Source organism: Rousettus aegyptiacus, unplaced genomic scaffold (genome assembly GCF_014176215.1).
Source record: "Rousettus aegyptiacus isolate mRouAeg1 unplaced genomic scaffold, mRouAeg1.p scaffold_m13_p_6, whole genome shotgun sequence".
Lineage (NCBI taxonomy): Eukaryota > Metazoa > Chordata > Mammalia > Chiroptera > Pteropodidae > Rousettus > Rousettus aegyptiacus.
In genome coordinates, this window is record NW_023416309.1 from 67,015,701 (window position 1) to 67,032,985 (window position 17,285).

The window sequence follows — 17,285 nt, forward strand, 5'->3', positions numbered from 1 at the left end:
CCTCAGAGAGCTAGATGGGGCCCTGGTCCTTTTTTTGTTTCAGGCCATGCCACAGGTCAGAAGCCAGGCAATGGACTGTCTTCTGATTTGATCAGATGTTCATCTTTGTCCTATACAGGGACATGGAGGACCCTGCTAGGGAGGGCTGATGTGTGCTAATATTTAACACCCTGGAAGTCATTTTGGGACCTTAGAGGGAGAGCCATTAAACTTTGACCGAAAGCATTGATTTTACCATGACTTTTTGTTTCCATAGAAAATCTGTGTGTGAAGGCCAAAGAGACATATCTGAGTCCATTTAGCCAGTTATTTGGGGAGGAAGATGGAAAATAGCACATGTAGGCAGAGTAGAAGCTTGGGCCTGGGCAAATCCATGGGGGATTTAGGGTGGGTACTTGCACTGAATTCTTGCAGAGAGCTGCCTGGGCTTTCCCTTCATAGTGGTCCTGTTCTGGTGTTTGCACATCTGATTCTTCTATTTATGAATTGTGTGTCCACAGGCAACTCACTTGACTTTCTGTGCCTCAATTTCTTCATTTGTAAAATGGGGACTAAAATAGTAGAATCAACATGTTAGGTCTGTGTACAAGACTGTGAACATTGGATCAGTTAAGGTGCATGACAAGTTGAGAACAGTATCTGGCATTGGGTGAATGTAAGGATGACCTAGAGAAAGCTCTGGAATCCCTAGGCACCTTAACTCATCTGCCCTGAATGAGGCGAAGAGGCCATGCTTAGCCCCTATCTGTTTGGAGGTCACAAGGAGGACCCAGTGATGAGGCTTTGAGGTACACTGGGGGACCCTGGAAGCCCTGGGGTGTCTTGGGGCTGGTCAGTGCCAGGGAGGCACAGAGGCTCACAGGGCGCACTTGCATAGCTCATCCCTCTCACAGCCTATAGAAGCTTGTGGGTGAGCACAGATGCATGTCATGCTGACTTGTGGGGAATTCACTACTTACAGAGAAGGGGAAAATGCACCTCTATAAAGCCGACAAAGCCAGGCAAGACCTGTGGGAGGAAAATAACTCAGGCTGTAGAATTTCTTTTTGAGGCTTGGAGTCTCTCCATGAACAACATAGACACAGACATGATTAGCATCATAACCTCCTGAGGCACTGTCTATGTGCTGGCAGGTGGCAGGGCTGATGTCACTTTGGCTCTTTAACCCATTGATTCAGGGATCTGGCTCCCATTTGGGCCCTGGCCTGTGTCACCTCTAGCGCCAGGCGTATAAGCAGCTCAAATAGTTACCTCAAGCTAAGGAGGGCTTTAAGGATTATCTTTTTTGGAGGTTCTTGTAAAACCATGGGATAGGCCACCCGCCATCTCCCACACTGTATATCTATCTCTACCCCTGGCCTGCGTACATGAGGATGTTCACAGTCTTCCTCAGACCTCACCTGCTTCCTTGCCCATGTATGCCCTGCAGCATCTCCGAATATCCAGGCCAAGTGTGCTCTGTCCTCGTTTGGAGTGTCCTTTATGATGCCTGAGAAGAGGCTAGAGGTTCAGCCCCACTGGCATGGGAGTTATAGAGCAGAAAAGGATTCAAAGGGAATGTGGGACTAGACTTGGAGTGGACCTAGAGGCTGAAGAGAAGAGAGGATGAGAAGATAGAGGAAAACTTTTGGAGAAGAACAGTGATGAAGAAGGGTCTGAGTGAGGCTCTGCAGTAAGGAAAGGTGGGTTTGTGTTGGGGAACATTTGGGGTGCATTTTCCTACAGCTAAGTGATAATGCTGTGACAAAGAGACAGATCTGCCTTTCGGTCCTGGGCTTTTCCCACGGTGTGCCTCTGTCTCCAGATTCCAGAGAATCCTGAAGTAGAGGAGACAATGGGGAGTTGCTGATGTTGAGAAGGAAGTAGTTCTGGCTTTGGTTATAGAGAGGCCGAAGGACTTTAGCTTCCTGGCTGGATAGGTTGTGGGCAGGGGCTAGAGTGGTGGGAAACTGAGAAATGGAAACTGGGAGAGACATTTCAGAGAATTATCAGTAGGGCATAATGACTCTATGATAGAGGAGTCCAGCCTGGCTCCCGGATGCTGGCCCACGTTGACAACTACAATTACCCAGCTGCACTTCCCAGCCTTCTCTGTGCCAGTCCTCCTTGAACCTTGGAAGATTTTTCAGAGTTGGGGTCACAGCTGAGTTTAGAAGCTACACAGTCGCCCCACTGCAAACACAGACTAGCCACAGGAGTAGAAGGGGAGGGGCTGATGTCAAACGGCTCTTTGGTGACAACAATTCTCTCTCCTGTTCATGCAAAGAACATCTTGCTTCAGAAGGTGGCTGAAAAAAGCTTGTGAGAAGGTACATTCATGTGCTGATCTCTGATCTACGGAATCAGAAACTCTGAGGTGGGACCCAAGAAACTGGGTCTTAATAGGCTCTCTAGATCAGGAGTCCCCAACCCCTGGGCTTCCGACTGATAATGGTCCATGGCCTGTTAAGAACTGGGGTGCACAGCAGGAGGTAAGTGGTGGGCGAGCCAGTGAAGCTTCATCTATATTTTCAGCAGCTCCCAAGCATCACCATTTCAGCTCCACCTCAGATCATCAGGCATTAGATCCTAATGCACTGGTCCCTGATACAAGAAAGGTTGAGGACCGCTTCTCTAGATGATTGTGGTACTAAGAATGTCGACAACTGGTCTCATCCTGGCCAGGTCTGGTGCAGAATAAATGAAATAAACTCAAGTATCTCATTTGCTTCTCTGATACAGAGATTTCAAATAAGATTTCATACATATGGTGCTTGGTCATAGTAGGCATTCACTACACAGAGTAGGCATTCACTACAGTGGTAAAAAGGATTGTGCCAATACCTGGATCTGAGCACTGCATCCTTGGATCAGTCTGGGTTCGCAGGAGGAAGACAAAAGGGCAGAAGATTCAAGGGCAGAAGCTTGGCAACTGCTGATGTCATAATGCCCCTATTTTCCCCTGCCTTCAGGCTCTTGGACCTGTGGGTGCCAGAGAGAGGATGGCTGGCAGCAGCAAAGAGAGGAAGAAGGGGGAAGTGGGTTCAAGGACACAGGGACATTTTCAGACACAACATAAGCACCAGGCAGAAGAACCACCAAAATTCTGAAAGAAGCATGGGGAACTTCAGAAACTTCTCAGGTAAATGTCTGGGCAGGATGCTATTTCACTTGTAAGAACATCAGGTATCCCCATGAGGTGAAAGGAAAAATGCAGGAACCTAACTACCAGGAGGCCACACCCCTCACAGGAGCCTTCTGCTTGTTGAGGATTGCCAGAGTCTCTGGCGTTTTCCTTCAGTGTGTCCAACTCTGAGGTAAAGCCCCATTGCCCAGTTTCTGATTAACTTTGTCTGCAGAGGGCTTGGTTTTTTAGAAACGGTCAGGATTCTACAGTGCAGTCAGGGCAATGACTCAAACAGGAAAACAAACCAAAACAAACACACATACTATACCCACACTTCCTCCTGGGTGGTGGGGGCAGGGGGTCGTATTGAGTTTCCCCCAAGGATGCCTCATGTCTGGACAGAGCTCAGCACCAAGGAAATGTTAAGCTAGGACTGGAAAGCGCCTTTGCTATTAAGAACCTATAGGAACTTCTAGGAATGATCATTAACAGACACACGAGCAGTAGATTAAAAAAAATAGTCATAATGAATATTCAGGTTGCTTATTTAAAGATAATTAAAAACAAGGAATAAAAGGTGTCAGTAAATAAGAACGACTGGTAAACTATATCATCAATGAAGGCACTGTGGTGTAGATGGGGGAGGAGAGTAGAGGAAATGCTCCTCTCTGTGGATGAGGAGGTGCTCCTGTTTATTGCCTCCGCCCAGCCCCCAGGCACCACTCTAGTGTGGTGTTTCTGGCAGCCAGAGACTCCAAAGGCCACTCAGTCTGTGCTGGAGGCTCTGGTTTTGCGCTTGCTTGAGCTACATTGAGCCAGTATGAGAGAAGCAGAAAGGTGAGGCAGGGCAAGAACATGGGAAGCCAGAGTTCCTGGGTTTAAATGTAGACTATGCTCCATGTCTGGGAGAGGCTCACTGACTGTGGTCAGAGAACTGGCTCCTGCACAGTTGACCTTCTGCGTCCCAAGGTCATCGTCTTCCTCCAGACCTCCTGACAAGCATTTCCTTCCGTCTTCCTTAGCTGACGTTATTTCAGGAATGTCTTCCAAGTTGTGGGACATTTATGTCCCATAAGATGTGGATCTTCCCTACATGTGGCAATTCTAGCATTCTCACTCTGCCTCCCTGGTGCCACCTGCGTTAGGGGTCTGGAGTCCTCAGGCTGAGTAATGGGTAGCCCTGGGGTTTCTTCCTCATCTCCTCTAATCAAACTGAGAGCCCCTTGGCTGCCATATTGCATGAGTTAGGGTGTGAGTGTCTCTGTTATGTGTCTGTGTATGCCTTAGTGTTTGTCTGTTATTGTATGTGTGTGTGCATGTGTTTGTGTGTGTCTCTGTGTATATATGCGATTGTGTCCGTGTGTGTATTTCCATGTGTGCATCTATATATGTTCGTGTGCTCGTGTGTATATGAGTGTCTGGGTATGTCTGAGTATTTGTGCATGTTTATGTGTATGTTCCTAAGTGTATTTGTGTATTTCTGTGTGTGCGCACATGTGTGTATGTGTGTTGGTGCCTATATGTATTTCTGTGTGTGTGTCTGTATGCCTGTGTGGCTGTGTTTCAGTAATGCATGTGTGTCTGTCAGTGTGTGTGCTTGTGTTTGTGTGTGCATGCATTTCTGCATGTACCCATGTGTGCATATGTGTCTGTGTGTGTCTGTATGTGCCTACACATCTGCAGTTTCGGAGTCCCCTTATGGCTGTGCCTTCTGCTCCTTTCTGTCTAGTAACTGTCAGAGTTCTGAGGGCTGGACACCAGGGCTCTGGGCATTGGGGAGTGAGGAAAAGAGCAGCAGCTGGTACAGGTCACTCCCTGGGGGAATTTTGACAGAGAAAAGGAGAAAAATAGAAGTCAGTAAGCTTGGAGTCAAGGGAAGAATTTTTCAGAGAAAGAGAGACTTGGGAATGTTTGAAAGCAGAAAGGGAGAGGGCAGTGGAGAGGGACACTTGGAAATGCTAGAAGGAAGCATGGAGCGAGCCTGGGTAGGAGAGGCATGAGGAAGATGGGATCAAGAGCAAAAAATGGATGTCAGCACAACTGCTCCCCATCCCAGGACTTGTTACCAAGTTTGGAGATTGCTAATACCCATAGTGTCTAGTGCTGTCACTGTCTGGAATGAGCTCCACCAGCAAAGGAGCAGACAGAGGGTACAAACTTTGAAAAAGCAGAAGACACTCATGTAAGGTTAATAATATTGCTCGTGCATATGTGCATGTTCATTTCTGCATGTGACTCATGCCAGGGCCAAGCCTAGGCTAGGAGCTGTCCTCTGCCTTTGATAGGCTCAGGATTTTTTGGGACATACATGTATGAGTCACACTTGAAGGCTTGCCTGGCCCATGGATCTTCACCTCTTTGCCCATCTCTGTGCCCATCCCTATCCCCAAACTCATATCCTCCCTCTCCCCATGTCCATACCCTTCTCCAAAACCTTCTCCTCCCCCTCCTCATACCCATCTGAATCCCCACACTCATTTGCATGTCCATCCCCACCATTCCCTATGTCCATGCCCATCCCCTCACCATGTCCATCCCCATGCCTGTCCCCATCCCTATCCAATCCCTACCCTCATGCCTATGCCCATCCCTAAACTCATCCCCACCCCCATGCCCATCCTCATCCCCATGCTCATTTGCATGCCCATCCATATGCATTCTCTCTAACCATGCCCATCCCCTCCCCATGACCATCCCCGTTCCCATCTTTATCCCTCTCCCCATGTCTATCCCCATGCCCACCCAATCTCCCACTTTACCAGACAAACATGCTTTCAAGAGAGGTTAGTAAGTAGCCCAAAGTTACACAGCTGGCAAATGTCAAAACCAGGACTTGATGAGCGCCGCCTGATACTAAAGCTCAAACCTGAACTCCCATGCCATATTCCTATACAGTGTTGGGTTCCTGGTAACTGGCCCCTGTCTGGCCTCTGATTCTGTTGTGTATTTGACATGATATTGCTTCGTCTGCTCCTGAGTTGGCTTCTCACTGTTCAAACTTCAGTCAGCCTGTGCATCTCAGCTCAGACTTCTCCACTAGCTACTGACCACGGCTTAACCCTCACCCTCTTTCTTTTCCAGGATCTCATGGGATTCCCCCAGTCTTAGTTTTTCCCTCAGACCACCACATCTCTGATGACAGAGCAGACAGGCTGGCAGGCAGGCAGGCAGGCAGGAAGACACACTGAACGGAGGGTCTTGATGAGGAGGTATTTTAAGTTGGAATGGGCCAACTTATGTCTACGACCGCCAGTAAATGTTCCGGTGGGAAATTTGCTCCAGAGAGAGAAGATGGGCAGTGAATCCATGGCTCACAGAGGGTGAGGCTGTGTGGACTGTGCCAGGAAATTGATGAGAAAAGAAGAAAAAATTTGCCAAGTTACAGTGAGTGCTTGGTTGAAACCAGGCACTAGGAATGTGTAGCAGGTCAGGCCTGCTGCCTGGGAAATGCTTGGCCTACTTTTGATTTCCAATTTTCTTTGTTTATTTCTAAAAACAGATGTTTATTTTACCTCTGTAATTCTTAAGTCTTTTAGAATCATGGGGAAGAATGATTTTGTTCTGGTTTTAGACACTTAACTTTTGTCCTTAGAGAGACAAGGGTCGATTTGCTAATTAGAGCCTAAAGTCGCCCGCTGGGTCTTTGACAGGTACTGCCTGCAGTACATCTTCAGTTACTGTGTTCTTCTCCAGCCTGGTCCGATGATCCATTATTTCACTCGTAGTCATAAAACGCAAAAACCCTAACCCTCTCTACCACCCCAATGCCCTTCGTTTCTCCACCACGCCGAATTTTTTGTTTTCCCTTATTCCCCCACACTCAATCCAAGTCTTTTTACTGATGCTAAAGAGAATATCTCTGTCACACTCACACCCACACCCATATGCATATACTCACACATACACACCTACACCCACGCACCTGCATTCTCATCTATCGCACCAACACACACACATACACATGCTCATCCATATACACATATACTCACCCACACACATATACACTGATACATACCACATGCCCACCCACACATACACACATACATACCATATCCACCCACACCCACCCACATACATACATACATACATACATACATACTTACATACTCTCATACACTCACACATACATCCACACTCATACATACACCACACACACACACACACACACACACACACACACACACTCTCTCTCTCTCTCTCTCTCTCTCTCCATTCACCCCCACCCACTGGCAACCCTACAATCATGCTTTCTAAGAGTGGCTGGGTTATTGGTAACACCCAGTTCTTCTACACAATCTTCCATTTCCCTCTTTTTAGCAACTTTTGCTTTATTCCTGCCCACCCTTCCCACTCCTTTTCCCAATGCTGCCATCCTTAGATCTTAAACAATTTTGAAAATTTTGAAATTACATCAAATGCACAGAGACATACAGCTTAAATCTTTGTGATTATCAAAGACGGATCCTGGTAACAACCACACTGCTAGCTCCCAGAACTCCCTCATCCCCTCCCATTTCTTACCTCTTCTCTATCCCCTAGAGGTAATTGCTCTCATAAATTTGTGGTAACACACCCTTGCTTTACATTAAGGAAATATATTCCTAAACACGATATTTTGACTGACATCTTTCAGCCAATGTTATGTTTGTGAGATTCATTATGGTTGCACATCAGTATAGTTTATTTTCATTGCTGTATAGTGTGTTCCATTGAATGGCTATACCACTGTCCACGGCACTATTCATTTTACTCTAGGTTGATTTTTTTTTCTCCAGTTTTTGGCTATTATAAGTAATGCAGTTATAGACATTCTTGCCATGTATTTTTATGTTACACATTTTTAAACCTGGGTGTGGAATTGCTTGGTCATAGAGTGGACCTATGTTTGTTTTTAGTAGATGATGTCAAACTGTTTTCAATTTATGTTCCCACTGGCAGTGTTATGGGCATTCTCATTGCTGTACATCTTTCTATTTAATATTGTCAGTTTAAAAGAATGTTAGCCATTCTTATGAGGGTAGAGTGGTATCTCATTGTGGTTTTAATGTGAATTTCCTTGAGGTTGAGCATCTTTTCATTTGTTTATTTTAGCATTTGGATATCCTCTTTTGTGATGAACCTATTCAAGTCTCTTGGCCAATTTTTTTTTTCTTTTTTGGTCTTTTTAATATTGATTGTAGGGTTTTTTAATAAATTAAAATATATTCTGTATACAAGCTTTTTTTTTTGGGTATGTGGAATACAAAAATCTTCTCCATACCAAGGCTTGTCTTTCCATTTTCTTAATGGTATCTTTTAATTAACAGAAATTCTTAACTTTAAGACATCTTTTTCTACCCTGATGGCATGAAGATATTTTCCTATGTCATCTTCTAGAAGCTTTATTGTTTAATTCTAACATTATAAACATTTATAAGTACAACCCACTTAGACTTGATTTTTTGGATATTTTGATAGGATGGGAGTTCAGTGTAATTTTTTTCCATATGGATATTCAAGTGATCTAGCACCATTTATTGAAAATACTATCCTTCACTCACTGCTCTGCTGAACCACAGAGAAATTTTTCTGAGCTTTCTAGTCTATGCTATATGTCTGTCTATCTATTGTTGTACCAATTCCACATTGTTCTAATTATTTTAGGTTTATAAGTTTTGAAATCCAACACAATATGTTCTTCAAGTTTGTTTATCTTTGACTTTGCCTTCTTGATTTATAGCTTTTTTATGTTCATATAAACTTAAAATCAGCTTGTCAGTTGCTACTAATAATCCTGTTGAGATTTTGGTTGAGATTATGTTGAATCTATGGTTCAATTTTAAGACAGTTGACACTTTTATAATGAACATGGTATATTTCTCCATTTATTTAAATTTTAAAGATTTTTTTTTCAATAATATATAATTTTCTGTAGGGAAGACTTGCACATTTTTTTTTTTTTGGTTAGATTTAATCCTAATTTTGATATATATCTTTTTGTTTTAAAAACAGTGTTTATTTGCTCCTTTATTGACTGCATTGATTCTGACTCTGTGCTCAAGGCTAACTTTGATATTTTTGAAGTGATTGTACACAGTATTATTTTAGACATTTTATTTTGTTTATGTCTGATATTTAGAAATGCAAGTGATTTTGGTATGCCATTCTTATATCCAGCAACCTTGCTAAACTAAGTCTAATAGTTTATTTGTAGATTGTTTGAGTTTCTACATGTGCAATCATAGTATACTAGTTAAGAACACTGGTTTTAGAATCAGACTGACTTGGTTTTGAATTCTAACCTCATCACTTACTAGGACTTTGAGAAAATTGCTTAATTTTTTTTGGAGGCTCATTTCTCTCTCTGCAGAATAGTGTCACTATCTCATAGGTTTACAGGAAGGAATAAATTAAACAAAGTGTATGTCACCTTGAGGCAGTGCTGGCACACGTAGGCCTCCATTATAATTTGTGATTACAATCATTGTCCTCATTTCCTCCCTTTCCATTAACTCCACAGCTCTCCAAATTTTGGCTTTTATCTTGCCATTTAATGCAATTGCCTTCATAAATGCATTTCTAGTGTCAACTTCAATGGGCTCATTTGGTCCTTGAGTTTCTGGATATTTCTGTGGCCCTTGACACATCCATCTCTGGGGTGTCTTTTTGCTGACACCAAATGTGTGCAGTTTTTTTATACCAACCAATTCTTCAATTCTCCAACACCCACTGGGTGCCCTATGATTCAATTCAATTCTGATGCTAACTACCCAGAGTTAGTGCAGACCCCACAGATTAAGGGCTCAGTCCCACAGACTGTTCCCTCTTCAGACACTAGTTTCCAATCCCAGAGGCTGCTTGTACTTCTAACTGGCTATAAATGTATGTGTTCCCACGACCCTTGGTTTGATAGTTCACTAGAGTAACTCACAGAATTCAGGAAAACTGTTACGTACATTTACTGCTTTATTATAAATGCGACAAATCAGGGACAGCCAAATAGAAGAGATGGAGGTGGCACAGGGCTCTTTCCGTGCTCTTTCCACACTCTTTCCAAGCATGCCTCCTTCCCAGCACATCGATGTGTTCACAAGGGGGGAAGCTCCCTGAACTCAACTGTATAGGAATTTTTATGGAGGCTTCACTACATAGCCACAACTGATTAGATCATTGACCATTGGTGAATGACTGACTCAATCTCCAGGCTGTTTCTCCTCCATGGAGCTTCTGGTGGGGCTGAAAGTTCTCTCTGATCACATGATTGGTTTTTCTGGCCACTAGTCCCCATCCTGAAGCTGTCTGGGCAATACCATGAGCCATCTCATCAGCATACAACAGACAATACATTCCAAAGGTTTTATGAATTCTACGCCAGGAAGGGGACAAGTACCAAACATTTATTTTTTAATTATATCACAGTATCGTGGCAGATATATTTTTTTAGCTTCCTGAGACTACTCCCCCAGTGCTCCTTCCTTCTCTCTGGTGGTTTCTGCCCAGTCATGGTTTAGTTCTTTTTCTTTTTTTCAACTCATTCTACATAAATGACATATATGGCAATCTTTGGCCTCGTTGTTGTTGTCGTCGTCGTTGTTGTTTTTAACCAAATCTATAGCTATAAACATGGTTATTTTCTTGGATACCAGATTCATATAGACAATTGTTCACTGAGCATAATTACCTCGATTTTCTATAATGCCCCAAATGAAACTAAGCTCCTTTCCCCAAATCAGCTTTCCTTCTCTGTTGCTTATCTCCATCACCCACTCAGAGTCCTGAACATCATCCTAGATCCCTTTCTCTCCTCCCTTCCTATAGTTAGTTGTGATTACATTCTGTACCCCTATGTTCATTCGCACTGCCATTAACTTGGTTCTGTTGTTCATAATTATTTCCCAGTTGGTAAACAGCTTATTTACTGATCATCTTTTTGCAGCCTTGCTGGATTCCAGTAGTTTATTATAGGAAGGGCATAGGGATTCATTAAGATAGCCCCAAATGCCACAACAAATAACCCTCATCAGGGACTTAACAGAATAGAAGTGAAAATCAGTTGAGTGTTTTGTGGTCATCTGCCATGCAGTTTTCAGGGACCCAAGTTCCTTACACTTTGTGACTCTGCAATCTCCTGGGATCTTGACTTCTTTTACTTCGAACTTATGAACAGAAAAGAAAGAGAATGAAGATCATATGGGAGCATTAATGGGCCAGGTCTGTAAGTAGCCAGAACTCAGACACACTACTATCTGGATACAAGGTGGGGGAAACAGAATTCTTGACTGGGCAATTGATTCCCAGTATCAAGTTGATACAAAGGATGAAATGTAGAAATCCTCGTTGGGTGGGTATAGGTGTCTGCCACAGGGATCTTTCTAAAAGGCAAAGCTGATAATGCTACCCCCTGCTTAAAGCCATTCGATAGTCATCATAGTGTCTGCAATATAAAGATATAACTCTTTAGCATGAATGTTCTAGGCAGAGGAAACAGGGAGCACAAAGCCCCCTGTGGGGCCTTTCATGGTTGGACTTCCACCTTTGCTTGCAAACTCACTTCTCCCTATAATTCTCTCCTTCTACCTGTGTGCACCCTATGTATTAGACATAGTTTAAGTTCTCCGAGTATATTATGCTCACTTTGCTCTTATTTGGCCTGGCTTCTTGCTATTCATCTTTAATGGCTTTTGCATCTGGTGCTAGCTTCAGTTTCATCTTCAGCTTATTTTAGTTTTATATGTTATGCTTCAGTAATATTGAAATCTATTTTAAATTTTAAAATTATATCATGCTACTTCATGCTTTTCTTCAAGTTTTTCTTTTTTTTCTTTTCTTTTCTCAGTAATGTCTACTCGTTATTCATCACTACACTCAGAAGTTCCTTATGAGTCCTCTTAGTGAGCTAGATGACCCTCTCTCATATAATCAGCCCATAGTTCCACCAGAGCAAGTGGCACATAACATTGTGTTGAGCTAGACTCATTGTGGTCTGGGACAAGGAAATGGTCCAGTTTAGAGATTCTCAAAGTGTGGTGCCCAGACTGGCAATACTAGCCTCATCTGGGAACCTGTTAGACATGCAAATTATTAGGCCTCACCTCAGATCTGTTGACTCAGAAACTCTTGAGGTGGGGCCCAATGGTCTGTGTTTTAAAAAACTCTTTAAGTGATTCTTATACTAAGGAGGTAAACCACTGGTCTCATTCATCTCTGTAACTAGAAGGTCTGACCCAGGATAACTGTTTGTTGAAATGAAATAAATTTAATTCTACTCCAGGAAGTTGTCTGGAGTTTCCTAGGCTGGATGAGAAATCACTCCTGATGGCATTATGATACCTTCCATCTCCTTTTGTTACAAACCTCTTTCCAATATAGTAGAACTACAGATGGTGACACCCATAAACATAGGGATTCTGCTGTATTCACCTTTCTATCCATGTGCCTGGTACAGAGTAGGTGCTTAATAGGTGTTTATACAGTTTTAGGTCCAGGGTCACATGTGGAGAAAAGACAGACAAGTCCCTTCCTCCTATGGAACTTAAATTCTAAGAAGGCAGGCAGAAAATAAATTGTAAACAAACAAATTAAAGATAATTTCAGATAATGATAGTGCTATAATAAAAACAAAATAAGATGACATGCTAGAGATGGACTGAGTGGCTAGTTTAGAGTAGGAAGTTAGGGAAAGCCTTTCTGAGAGGGTAATATTGAATTAAGATTGAAATGACCTGAAGCCTGCTAATGTGAAAATTTGTAGGGAAGACCATTTCAGGTGGAGGGAATAACTTGAGTTTGGTGACTTTGAGGACATAGAAAGAAGGGCACTGCAACTGGAGTGGAGAGACAGAGGAGAGAGAGAGCTGAGAGGCAGAGCAAGTCAACCATGGTGGGAGTTTGGATTTCATTCCAAGAGCTATGTGGAAACTCTTGGGGAGGAATATTTAGGTTGGGGAGCAACTGAGTACTGGTTCATGTTTTGGAAAGAACACTCTGGCAATTGGGCATATAAAATAAATTGTACAATAAGTCCTCACTTAACATCATTGATAGAATCCGTAACTTTAAACAAAATGTCATATAATGAAATCAGTTTTAGGCTAATTGGTACAAACACGAATTAAGTTCCTGGCATCTCATTCACATTATAATGAAATTATGTTGAATGAAAATGACATTATTCAAAGACCTGCTGTCTAGAGACAAGAATGGAAGCAGAGAGGCCAGTTCAGAGACCACAAGAATGTTCTGTGGATATGGGGCTAGCACTGGGAGCATCGTGTCTACTCACATGGATCCTGGTGCCAGCTAGGTGACTAAATCCTGGCTCTACCAGAACAGATGTATGGCTTTGAGCAAGTCACTGAACATGCCTAAATTTTGCCCTCTGTAAGAGGGGATAAAAGTAGCACTTAACTCACAGGTTTGTTGGGAAGGCTCAGTGAGTTAATATATGTAAAACATGGGCACCTGTGCTATGAGTTAGTATTAGTATTAGTATTAGTAATAGTAGTAGTAGTAGTAGCAGCAGTAGTAGTAGTAGTAGTAGCAGTAGCAGCAGTTGTCGTCATAATAGAATGTAAAGAAAACAATGGCTTCAGGATGTTTCTATAGGCCTAATTGATGTGATGATGGTAAATGAGACCTTGAGGATAAACAAAAGTGGAAAAAAAGACTCCTGGTTTTTTTCATTTTCTTTCTTTTTTTTTTTTTTGGCAAATGGTTTGCTAATGGTGCTATTTAATTAAAATGTGGAAGACAAATGAAGAAGCAGGTTTTGGTATGTGTGCTGTGCGCGCGTGCATGTGTGTGCGTGCGTGCGTGTGTGTGTGTGTGTGTGTGTTTGTTTTGACCAAGGTGGTTCTGAGGAACCTATAAAACAGCCAAGAAGAGATATTCATGGTTATTTAAGCCTGGAGTTCAGGGAAGAGCCCATGGCTGAAGACACAAATATGGGAATTGTGGCACGTTGATGGGGTCATCCTGGAGAGTGTCTGGTTGGGGAAGAGACAGCCACCCAGGACAGAGCCCTGGGCTTCTTGTTGTGAAGGTGGAGTAGAGGAGAAGGATCCAGCAAGAAGCCTAAAAGAGTGGGCAGTAAGGTGGTGAAACTAGGAGGAAGTGCGATGATGGAGCCAAGAGAAGAGGGAGTTTCTAGAGTGGCAGTTGCCTCTGTTGCCAATAGGTCAGACAAGATAAGTAGTAAACACAAAGCAGGCAATGAGTCTGGCAACATGAAAGTCCTTTGTTGAATGGACAAATACAATTTTACTTAATAAGTTGATACTTTTATTTAAATATTAACTCAATTATAAAGTCTGGTCTCCTTGATGCCCACCAAGAATTAGGAGAGGGGAGCACCCCAAAGACGACAGGGCAAACAGCCTTCTCAGGGTAGCCTTCCATCAGAGCTGTGATGTGCACCCAGCTGAATGGCTACTGCAAGTTAAAAGAGATCCCACCTGTTTGATTGCTCTTGAGTGGAGAAATGGCTCCCGTCTCTTCTTCAAATGAAGTTTTAGAAACCACCCATAAAGGGTGACCAAAGTGAGGTGGGAAAAGTATTTCTAAAACTGAAATCAAGTTTCTGATGACACCATGGTTCGGCACAGCTGTTTTGAATCTAGGAGCATATTAATACGCCTTTTCTATGACTCCCTCAAGGCAAACCATTAACATTTCAGCTTATTGCTATTACCCAGTAAAGAGGTAATAGATTAGATTGGGTGATTCTTAAACTTTCTTCTCAAACTTTCTTGTGCATCAGCATCACCTAGAACAGGGGTCCCTGACCCTCAGGCCTCCAACTGGTACTGGTCCATGGCCTGTTAGGAACTGGGTCACACAGCAGGTGAGCTGTGGACCACCAAGCAAAACTTTATCTGTATTTGCAGCCACTCCCCAGCACTAACATCACCACCACAGTTCTACCTCAGATCATTGGGCATCAGATTCTCAAAGGAGCACTGGTTCCTGGTACTTAAGAGGTTGGGGACTGCTGACCTAGAGGGCTTGTTAAAAACACAGGTCACTGGGCCCCACCCCAGAGTTTCTGATGCAGTAGGCCAGGGTGGGACTGGAGAAAATGCATTTCTAACAAGCTACCAGGTGATACTACTGCTGTGGTCCCGGAACCACCCTTGATGACCTCTTGTCTGGATCATATGGTCCCTGAGAGGAGGGATGGCATCCCTATCGTTCATCTGGTTAAGCAGGAGGCACTCAGTAAATTCCTATGAAATGAGTGGATTAAATATACCTTCTGTGGATCCCTCAGAGATGAGGAGTTGGCTGAGTGCTGTGGTGAGGGCCAGGGAGTGACAGAGTGTCACCCAATTTGCTGCTGCTGCCCTAAACTCTCCAGCAGCCATGCCCCACAGACTCTGCTCAGAGCTGCCTATGGCAAAGTAGCTATCTTTGCACTCTGCATTCTTTTTCTTGAACCCTTCCTAACTTGCAGGTTCTCTTTTACTTCGACTGTTAGCCACTTTTAATAATTCAGTTCAGGCTTGCATCTTCATGGGTGGAGTTTAGGCAGAGGACACAATGACACAAATGATTTAATGTGTAACATTTTTCTGGGCTCTATTATGCAGCCCCAAGTGAAGCCAATCCTTTTTCTTCACTCTCTAGGGCCAGAGGAAGCCGGGTGGGGACTTGGCACATGGCTTTTGAGAAATGGAATTAGTTAAGTCTCAGTCAAAAGCACCGTGAATGCTGGTGGCCACATCCCATCTAGCACACGTCTTTTGGTTGGAGGCACTGCACCCTCCCCATGCATACAGAGACTTCTTTCTTTCTTGAGGAAAAGTGACTCTTTCACAGTCTGCCATAGGCAAAGGAAGTGGAAAGTTCCAGAGCATCCTGAGCCCTGCTCAGTTCTACCCCGGCTTTGCTTTTCCCAAGTTCAGAGAGGTGTGAGCCTTTTTCATGCAGGGTGGTTCCTGCAGGGCAATAGTGAGTTCTGTAGCTGGAGCCTGTGCCCTCAAGAGGAGAAGCCCCACATGCTGACCTCCTGGCCTTAACCATGTCTTAGCCAGAAAACAGTACTGGAGCCCCTCCCAGCCCTCCTAGGATGCGGGCCCCAAGCAGAGTGCTATAGCCAGGGCTTTTCTGAGAAGCTGCTGATCTCAACCCAGCTGGTTCCACATTCCTGGATGATGAGGGAGGGATTCCAGTGTTTACTTTGAACAATGTTTTCCTGTGTCTGAACAGACTGGGTGTTAAATTCTTCCAGATTTCTGGCTCTACATTGCAGCTCCAACAGGACAGAAACAGGTTTACCGCAGTTGGCAGGGGAGCAAAAGCAGGGTCCGTCTGGGCACCTTCTGCATCTATAATTTCCATCAGGTGGATGGAAAGATGTTAGCTTGGCTCCATGGGCTTTGTGCCCAGGAAGGGTTTGTTGTGCTCTCCACTCAGGGCTTGCACCATGCCTTTCTCTTTTCCCACCCTAGAGGGCAAAAGTTAGCTTTTCTCTTTTGAAATGCGTCAGGGAGTGAAAATCAGATGAGTTTTGAAGGTCAAAGCTTGCAGTGTTTTCTCTGTTAGTATAAACCCAGAAGTTGAGCTCATAAGGAATTCATTTGGTGGGATATTGGGAAACTTGAGTGCATTCCGGTTTCTGAGGCCTGCTGTGCCAGGAGGTTTCAAATATGCAGGAAGTCAGAGCTGGATGGGAGATGAGAGAGTGGCAGACCCACCCGAATCCTTATTTCTACCCCAGAGGAAACTGAGGCACTGAGAGTTCTAGTGACATGAGGGTTAGAATGTTGAACTCTAAAGAGCTGTCCCCAAAACAGCTGGTTAGATTTCTCAGAACTGTGCAGGCTGGGGATTGTGGTAACATGTAATTAATTGCTAGTATTTATTGCTGAGGAAAATGACAAATGGCAATACAATCACATGGGACCATGGGAGACATTATTCTCTTTAAGTGTTGATACATCGATAGCTTTAAAGATACAGAGAACTTCAGGAAAACAATAGGATCATTTCAAAGATAAAGGTACTTTTTACCTCTACTATGCACAATAAGCAGTTTCTTCATTCTTGTGTTCTGAGATGATGAGCATTTCAGGGGATACTCATGGGATCCTACAAGGACTTACTCTCTATGGAGTCTTTGGTGAAGCTCCAGCCCTGGAAACCTACTCTTATACCCCTTTTATGGTGTGTGTGTGTGTGTGTGTGTGTGTGTGTGTGTGTC